Here is a 9,603-nt window from a genome sequence, read left to right on the forward strand (position 1 = left end):
TTTTGACTCAACTTCGTCCTTTCTCCAGCACCACACGCGATTTGAGATGGACAATCATTATTAGGTACTATTATCCCTAGCGTCGCCCCAGCTACCAAATTGGGTGGCACTTTCAATATTTATAACCATATTTTAAGATGAATATAAATATAGATCCAAATATTCTCAAATATAAATTATTTTTAGCCTATGGATAAAAATATTATTTTATACATAAATGGTTATTAGTTAAGCCTAACTCTAAAGGCAGCGTATGCTATGGAAACCAAGGAGCTGTGCAAACTATGCAAACTCTAATCTAGACCACTGGACTCTAATCCGATGGTTAGAGGTAAAGGTGGGTTATTTTAGCACTTAAACCCCCCCACTCATCCCATCTAATCCAAGATTTTGCAAATCACCCCAGCCCCAGCGCCTGTACGGTTCCCTTCCGTCTCCTCGCGATCCCCGTATGGCGTGATACAGCGCCGCGACGACGCCCGCGTCGAGGCCCGGCCACAGCCAGCACGTCCTGCGCGCCCGCTGGGGAGGTCGTCGTCCTGGTCAGGAGGAGGATCGCTGGGGAGGCCCACCGGCTAGCTGGATACGAGGAGGCCCAGAGAGGCGCCACGGCGCCGGCCGCGACGGCCTTGCCGTGGTTGCTGTACAGGGAGGCAAGGGTGAGGATCGAGGGGAAGATGAGGGACGCGTTCGACATCACCATTGACGAGATGATGGCCAGGATGAGGAGGATCAAGAATGGAGAGAATTTGATATGGAGGGGCGACGACAGGGATGAGGATTTTGATTCGTGACATTGGATGAACGAAACTTCTCTCTTTTGTGTTCATGTGGCAGTACTAGACTAGTAGTATTATTGTTCTTGTTTTGTTGTTATGTGTTCGTAGTTAATCAGAGCGTACAGTTGCAATGTAATAAGATAACAATTCAGACTTGACATGACTGCATTTTTCCTCCCCACCCTGACAACCTGACATGCATCTACGCAAGCCAAACACAAGTCACCTGGTGCCGCAACCAAACAACAGGAGCATGCACACAGTAGCATGCACGTCCACGGCGATCAACAATTGCACACACGAGCTTGCAAAATGAACTAGCAGTAGCACATGGACAATAATTAATTGCAAATAATTCTCAGAATTGCACATTTACTTCGACAATGGTACTGATCAATCAAACATAGGTTCTTCCGAATTAAAAAAAAACAAACTAAAGGTAACAAACTCTGTGTTGTCGGACAACCAACAACATTCCAAGTGTAAAAAAATATCAGCCAACAACATTGTTTGGGCAATTGCGTGCATCATGATCCGCAACTTGATTACATTTTCGACATTTCCGTTTATTTTTACCCTGACCTCCACTTCCAGCCTTCTTCTCCTTGCCCTTCTTAATTCTTTTGCATCTCCCTTTTGACTTGATATCATTTGGTGGATGTATATCGACTTCATTTGGAATTTTATTACCCAGGAAAGTTTCATATTCCTCATGTTTATCAACTCTCATAGCAGGCGTGATTTGTTGGAGAGGTTCTACTAGGTTGGATAAACTAGAATATAAAAAGTCTATCCCTTGTTCTGAGTTCTTGGCCATTTGGATAAGATCTTCAAACTTGTTGCGTGATTCTGAAATCTTTTTCCGCATTGCCACCTCCATGGGATCCTTAGGCTTTTCATCTAGTAGGTTACCTTCCTCATCAAAGAATAGTTCCCTGTAAAACGAAACAGAAGGATTGTTGGCCTATACAGAAGGAAACAAAACAGGCATAGAAAAAAAAATGTACAGTACACACCTTTTACATCTTGTCTCCCATCTCTTCATAATATAAATTGAAGGTATCTCATTTTGTTTCTCGACTCGAAGCACTTGTATGATATGACGACACGGGATGCCATATGACTCATATAATTTACAGGAGCACCTACCAAGCATGTTTGAGTTGTTCATATGAACAACTCGATCTTTTCCAGTTAGGCTGCTGATGGTGAAACATCTTATATCTTCACACTCTGAAATACCTTGAATAATGCAATGGTCTCTTGCAGCTACGAGTTGTTCCTAAAATTTACTAAAAACTTCATGTGTATATATCCCTCTACATTGCTTCTCCATGGCCCATGGTGTCATCAATTTAGGAGTGCTGTGAAGACTTGCATTGTCGGCTTTCAACTCCTCTTGGCGCTGGCACTCCAAAGCTGTGTCAAACCTTAGCCAGAACTCAACAAAGGTCAACTTTCTATGAATGAAACGGTTAAAAAAAGAATTTGCACTCTCCGATCGTGATGTAGTCCTAAGCATTCCTGCTAGAGGTATGTCCAAAAAGTATACCGGAATCCATGATTCACGAATGGCAAACCTATTGGAAAACCAATCATTTCCATGAGTTCATAATCTGTTATGATAGAATTCCATTGTGACACAAAATCATCTGAATTCTCAGTTCCCCAAACACACTTGTTTAGTCTTTCCCAAAATTGTTCATCATTTCTTATAGACGGCCCGACCTTCTCAGGTACCTTTTCCATGATATGCCACATGCAAAATCTATGAGCTATATCTGGTAGAATCTGAGCAATAGCAGCCATCATGCTGGCATCTTCATCTGTTGTGATTAGATGAGGTGCTACTCCACCCATGGCCTTAAGAAAGGTCTTAAACAACCATACATATGAATCGATCTTTTCATCTGCTAAGAATGCTGCCCCAAGGAAAACACTTTGCAAGTGATGATTGACTCCAGTAAATGGCACAAATTTCATGTTATACTGGTTGGTAGTATATGTTGCATCTACCGAAATCACATCACCAAAAACACTATAGTTTTTCCTGCATATAGCATCTGCCCAAAATACACGAACAAGTCGTCTTTGTTCATCCACCATAAACTCATAAAAGAAGGCAGGATTTACTTCCTTCTTTCGCTCAAGTTGTGCCACAAATATTTGTGCATCTGCATCCTTGATTTTTGTTCTGAGGTCACTGAAATAGTTTTGCAAATCCCTCTTTGTGCACCCAACATTCTCAAACCCACCCTCTCTGACATGGAGAAGTCGATATGCTTGTGATGTGCCAATGCTAGCCTTATGACAATTGAACAAAGTACTCTTTGCTCTCTCACTGACATTTCGGTTGGATCGTAGCAAATGCCTCTTATCTGGCGACACAAAACAATGGTTGTGCGCCTCAACCATTGAATATATTCGATACTTCTTGTCACTGTCAAGCTTGACAACAATATGTGCCTGACAACCACATCTGGATTCCATCACATTTGGTGACTTTCTTTTTTTTCCGGATTCACCACTAACTTTTTTTACGCTCTCCTGTATGTACCCTTCCCTTGAACAACAATACCGCTTGAATAATATTTCATCATTTTCCTTCTTGTGCTGACCAACACGAACAGAGAAACCAACTTCGTGTGCATATGATTTGTAAAATGTTTCCACATCTGTGAGAGTATCAAAGATCATTCCAACTACAGACTTCAAATGTTCTTTGCAATTTGTGTCCTATACAAGTGTAAAATTGTATGAGCAACAGACCAGGCAAACTAGTTCTTTGCAAACAAAAAAACCATATGTTCTATGCAACTTACTACTAAACTCGGAGAAGGTTTCGGCTTAGGTGTGCTTGGCTGTTCAAGGTGGGCTCCAACTCCGGCGTCGACCGCGTCGATCGTGATGACGGCATGATCATCGGCGACAACGGGATCAACGGCGATGACGGGATCAACGGCGACCTGAGACTTGGTGGCAGCGGCAGCGGCGGTCTCCAACGCCACAGGTCGCGCACGGGGGGCCAGGAAGCCCCGCTCCTTCTCCTGCGTCGCCCTGGTCGGTCTCCATGGCGGCAGCGGGCACACCTGGTGCAGCACACCTTATTAGATTACATGTAAACGAATACTAGTGCAGCACACCTTATTAGATTAGATCGTACATACTGTCAGAAAGGCAGGCAGCAAATTAAGCCAAAGATCTGGTGTTCACGTACGTACGTGTACGTACTGTCGTGGACGATCCGGCCAGCTGATCGATCGATCAATATATACAGCCAAAGACAAGCAGCTACTGGGGGTCGCCGTCACCGCGCGCTTCGCTGAGGCCGGGCCACTGCCGTCCGCAGAGGCCTCCGGCGCTAGCGGCTGCTGGGTCGAGCTCCTCGATTGCCTCCTCGAGTCAACCGCGCTGTATACTAACGCGAGGGACGGCGGCGCCGTAAACAATCGCCGTAAACGAAATGGCGCGGCCAGGCCTCGTCGCGGGCGTCGTCGCGGCGCTGTATCGCGCCGTACGGGGATCGCGAGGAGACGGAAGAGAACCGTACAGGCGCTGGGGCTGAGGCTGGGGTGATTTGCAAAATCTTGATTAGATGGGATGAGTGGGGAGGTTTAAGTGCTAAAATAACCCACCTTTACCTCTAACCATCGGATTAGAGTCCAGTGGTCTAGATTAGAGTTTGCATAGTTTGCACAGCTCCTTGGTTTCCATAGCATACGCTGCCAACTCTAAAAGTAGCAAAGGAAAAAATTATAGATCTGCTATTGTTTCAATATATCCATTTATTCGCCAAGAATAAATAACATTAAGAACAACTGTAATTACTCCCACAAAATAAAGTTTAAAGACCAAAATACACTTTGGATGAAATTGAGCCCAAAATAAAAAGTTTGAGGACTGAAACGATCATCTTCGTAGTTCTAGGATGAAATTGAGCCTAAAAGTAGGATTTGGGACTAAAACGACTATTTTAAATGTTGAGGGATGAAATTGAGCCTCGAGTAATAGTTTAAGGACCAAAACGGCTATTCTACCTATGCTAAAGTAAGTAAGGATGTATCCAAATATGAAGTGTCAATGGGCCACCTTTTCGTCTATGTATCTATAGCTTGGGGCATTGTTTGTCGAATCTAGATCTTCTTCTTTATTAATATAATTGGCAGTTCTTCTGTCCGATTCGTTTAAAAAAATCTATAGATATATAGCTATTAGCAAGAAGAAGGTTGCCAGCAGTGCATGCTTAAAGTTAGCACATAAAATTGTATATTATTCCCTCCATTCTAAATTACAAGAGGTTTTGACTTTTCTACATACATAGCTTTTGTTATGTATTTAGATATACTAGATAAATGCCCTGGCCCTACATTGCAATGGGGAAATAGAATCGGTATTGTACTGTACTGTTACGCAAAACAATATCTTGGACTAAAACTCAGTAATCGGACGCAGACGCGTGGACTGAGGATTTGATATCGTACGCGGACACATAGATCCGGTATTCATATCAGAATCGAGTAGGACGCGGACGTATAAACTCTGAGCGAAGGATGATTCGTATTGGACATGGACACGTGAGCAGAGATCGAAACTCAGTATCATTAGGTAGATAATGATGTTTCAGTTTTTTTAGTTATAATATATAAGAGATATTATGTTTATAGATATATAGTATATATATCAATATATCTAGAAAAGTTAAAACTTCATATATAATTTACTAAAACGGAGGGAGTACCCGAGTTTGCTTTGGAAAAGGAATCTCCTCGAGCACGAGGATATGGATTCCTTACCGCCCAAAGTGGGAGGAGCTAAGATAGCTGAGCTGAGCCCCGAATAGGCGGGTAAAAGCGATGCCGCTTTTGCCATGGTTTCGTCGACCACAGCAATCATGCTGTTCAACCTCTGCTCGCTCCATCTCGGCGACCGGTCGATCGCCCGCCGGATCGCGAAATCCGTCGCTTTTCCCCCCGGCTCCGGCCACTCCGCCTTGACCATTTGCTCCGTCCGGCAATTTATTCGCAGTGCAATGATAGCGCGCGGGGCCGCGGGAGGAGTATCAGTTCAATATGATCATTTGTTGTGCGCATCACGAGAGAGGAGAATCCAGTGAGAGATCGATCGGTCCGGCCGGAACCCATAAAATATTGATGTATTATTGGCCACTCCATCTATAGGCAAATCAGAAATAGACAAAGTGGAGGGGGGGAAAGCGTGTGATGTGGAAATTCTCCCTCCTCCTTTTCCCTTTGTTGTGAACCAGAGAAACGATCGATCGTGATGCTGATGCTGTGATGCATGGGAGTTCGTTTCTCCGGCGGTCGAAGCACGTTGAACACAAATCACGCCGCTAACTTTTCTTTTTGACTTGACAACAAATAAAACACGTACGTACTGCTAGCTACTTGTCCTCTCGTCTCATATGAAGCATTGAAGCCCCATGCATGTTCATTGTAAATGGTAGTAGTTTTCCTAACTCTATATGAGATGATGTGTAGGGCCAAAAGCTACCAGCAGTGCATAATGCCAAGAAGAGCAGTACGTACGTCTCTAACATGACAAATCACCACTCTCAATTTCTGGGCCAAGATGACGATGATACAATTGAGCATATGCTAGTCTTTCTATTAACACTACTTGCATTGGTATTCAGAAAAGGGGAGTCCTATATATTGCACAACGATACAGCGCATGTTAAGTACTGTAGTTTTCCTTTGTTCTTTATGACCTTATTATAGTATTTAATATAAGTAATGTAATACTAGCAAGTTGGCTCAAACAAAGAGCACGACTCGACCTACACCGTTACATTTTCCTGGTTTTGAGTTTTCATTTCTTGTATCTCCACCTAACAAAGAATCTAGATATCACTCTCTTCTTTTTGGAAAGACTGATGATGAGGGTGCTAGTACGTGTTACTATTAGCATTTTTTTGTGATAAATTCAACCACACATAGTTGCTTAAGCTCGTGAGATATATTTAAATAGTAGATAGTAACCTCTATTTAAATGCATAAAATATATTAAAAATTAGGAAATAAAGGTTATTGTCGGGTTAAAGACACTGATGCGACAATGAGTATCATCCTATCGGTGTCGGGTAGAGGCTTAACACAGCAGAGACCCTAAGCTAAACCGGCAGTGGTAGGCAAGTCCATCTCAGCATTTACTACGCTCTGTTGGCAGTGGCGGGTGTAGCCTACGATGCAAGGAGGGCTCGCTGCTTCTTACTCTCCTTCTCCTCCCTTTCTTCCTCCTCTCTTTCCTTCTTCCTTCTTCCACAAAAATGGAGGAAGGGCTCAAGGGAGGCTATATTATCTGCCCGTGACTGTGCTAGGTCTGATTTCGATGGTGATACCGAGTTTGGACCTGACTGTGTGGTCACACAAGTCTTAGTAGCACCATAGTTACTGAGTCGACTCCTCCTTAGAGCAAATTTAGACAGGCCAAGATTAAAAACATCCATTGTCGACCGTGGAGATGCATCGCCGCAGGCATATGACTTTCATTGGCACGTCCATAACAGCCAACTTCCATTGTCATGAGATGTTTCTTCTTAGTGTAATATCGGGTGGCGGTCTTTCCCCACAGGTCGAGGTTTTTCCAAGTAATATATGAATGCATCAGTTTGAATACAGCCACGCAATTGGAGCTTTCCGATCATCAGCATCTTTGGTGTTCTTATTCTCCGTGGAGCTCCTTGCCAGAGTGAACGTCTTGTGCTCTTGTAGTTTCGTGGTTAGGTCAAACTCTTGTGGTTAACTGTGTATTATAACATGCATCTCGATCAATCCTGGCCCACTGTCAATTTCTGGCACGTATACATTGCTTGTCTTCATCGACCAGTACGTACGTATACCACTTGCAATGCAACGACCTTGAGGCCAACTGGATGTACACTTTGCGCCCCCATATATACACATCATATGATCGATCCCTATATGCTCTGTCAGGTCGTCAAATTGGCCTATTCTGCCACTAATTAATCATGCATATAGGACGACACTATTCTTGTAATATATGTTTCTCGACTGACGACAGAAATGCATGCAATCGACGTTTGACACGCACATCTCCATCGTAAATTCATAATCATATCGATCGATGGATGGAGGATCAACTTCTTCCTGCAGCTAGGAGATGGAGCTACATGCACTAATGCAAGATCTGCGCTTTCTTTCCTTCCTTTGACACCACCTCGCCCGTTGGTGCTGCCCTTTTCACCAGAACCTAGCCGGTAGCGAGTTCCATCCTGGCGATCAAAAACCAGTCGTCAAAACGCACACGCACACCATGACACCAGTCCACTCCTGCTGGTAGCCAGATATATAGTAGATGCATGGACGTATTGGAAGGCCACTTGGTTCCGCACATAGGCACGGAATATACCGGCATGCTTGCGCAAGCCGAGCTTGACAGCTAGCTATACAAATGGAACAGTGATTTGGCAACCATCAATCATGCCACATATATAGGCACACATTAACAAGCTATAGCTGCTAGCCTACTAGCTAGCACAAATGACGAAGATCAAGACACAAGGCCGATCGATTGTGCGAGTATGCGGTAATCACGCATTTGGGATCGTATATGTGCGATGTGCGTCTTGCACAGGTTGTTGCAGGTTAGACTATCTCCAACAATACTGACCCAAATAGGAGACTCATTGGCTAAAATGCGTCGCGCCGTGGAAAAAGGTTACGTACCTATTTTTGTTGTTTTCCAACAGGAAACACAAAAGAAGACGCCCTGACAGCTTCCTCTCACTCTCAGCGGTGCATGCAGGGCGTGGTCCTCACGGGTCTGGTCTCCCTTTCTCTCAGCAACGAATGGACAAGAGCAAACGGAGCGTACGAGCGGCGCCCATATGCATGCAAGCGCGGGCCCCACACGCACTCTCCTTCTCACACGAACTGTAGAGCACCAACAATCGGTCGACAGCGCGTGACCCATTGGCCGGAGCATGCGACGTATATTTGGGCTGCGCCTCGCCTCGCACGCATTTTGCGTCCTTGGTATGCCTATCCTGTTGAAGGCTATTTTTTTACGCTAAAGTAAGGTGAACCACGTATTTTAGGTTTATGTATCATCATGGGTAGGTTGTTGGAGATAGTCTTAGCGGCACTACTGGCCAGCAGTGTGCAGTGTCAGTGTCACAATGTGTGTGCGCTCCTTCGATTCCTACACCCGGCCTTGTCGCTTCGCGCACTGCTGCCCCAGAGGTCCCGCCAGCGTCCAGCGAGCGGACGGTTGCGCGCGACAAAAAAAAGTCACCAGCTGGGAACAAACAAATCAGTGGACTGGCCATAGGCTCCCGGCCGATCGAGTCCCGTCCCGCCTCGATCTGCAGTGGGATGGGCGGATGGCCGTGGTTGGACCTGGCCGCGCCTGATGATCCGATCCGAACGTCGTCTGCTCGTGGCCATCGGTTTTGCCGCCGTAGAGTGGCGTCCGCTCCGGTTGGAGGTTCCAGGTTCGCTGCCGCGCGCCGCATGCGTCAAGGTAGTACTACAGCATGATCAAACGGTCCAAAAACTGACGATTCCACGGCCGCCTCACCGTAGAAAGCGCCAATATAATTCTATTTTTATTATTACAGAAGGTGAATACTGAGTAGAATAGCCGAGCCACTTCTCCTTTGTTGGTGCTTGTATGACCACGCATGCATGTGTACACGACACAGATGGGAGATCGCGGGGCTGCATGCATGCACAGGGCCGCAGCAGACGACGAGCCGACGGCATGGCCAGCACCCTCTACCCGACGGACGACGGGCACACGATCGTCGTTCGTCAGCCGGCGTCTAGCCGGTCGGCCGTATCCA

At 45.3% G+C, this 9,603-nt stretch overlaps 1 pseudogene; it reads right to left on the minus strand.

The window, feature by feature from the left end:
- Nucleotides 1–1,267: 1,267 nt before the first annotated feature.
- On the minus strand, nucleotides 1,268–8,174 carry LOC136455201 (protein FAR1-RELATED SEQUENCE 5-like; annotated as a pseudogene).
- Between the last annotated feature and the right edge of the window lie 1,429 nt (nucleotides 8,175–9,603).

The sequence above is a fragment of the Miscanthus floridulus genome, chromosome 5 (assembly GCF_019320115.1).
Source record: "Miscanthus floridulus cultivar M001 chromosome 5, ASM1932011v1, whole genome shotgun sequence".
Classification (NCBI taxonomy): domain Eukaryota; kingdom Viridiplantae; phylum Streptophyta; class Magnoliopsida; order Poales; family Poaceae; genus Miscanthus; species Miscanthus floridulus.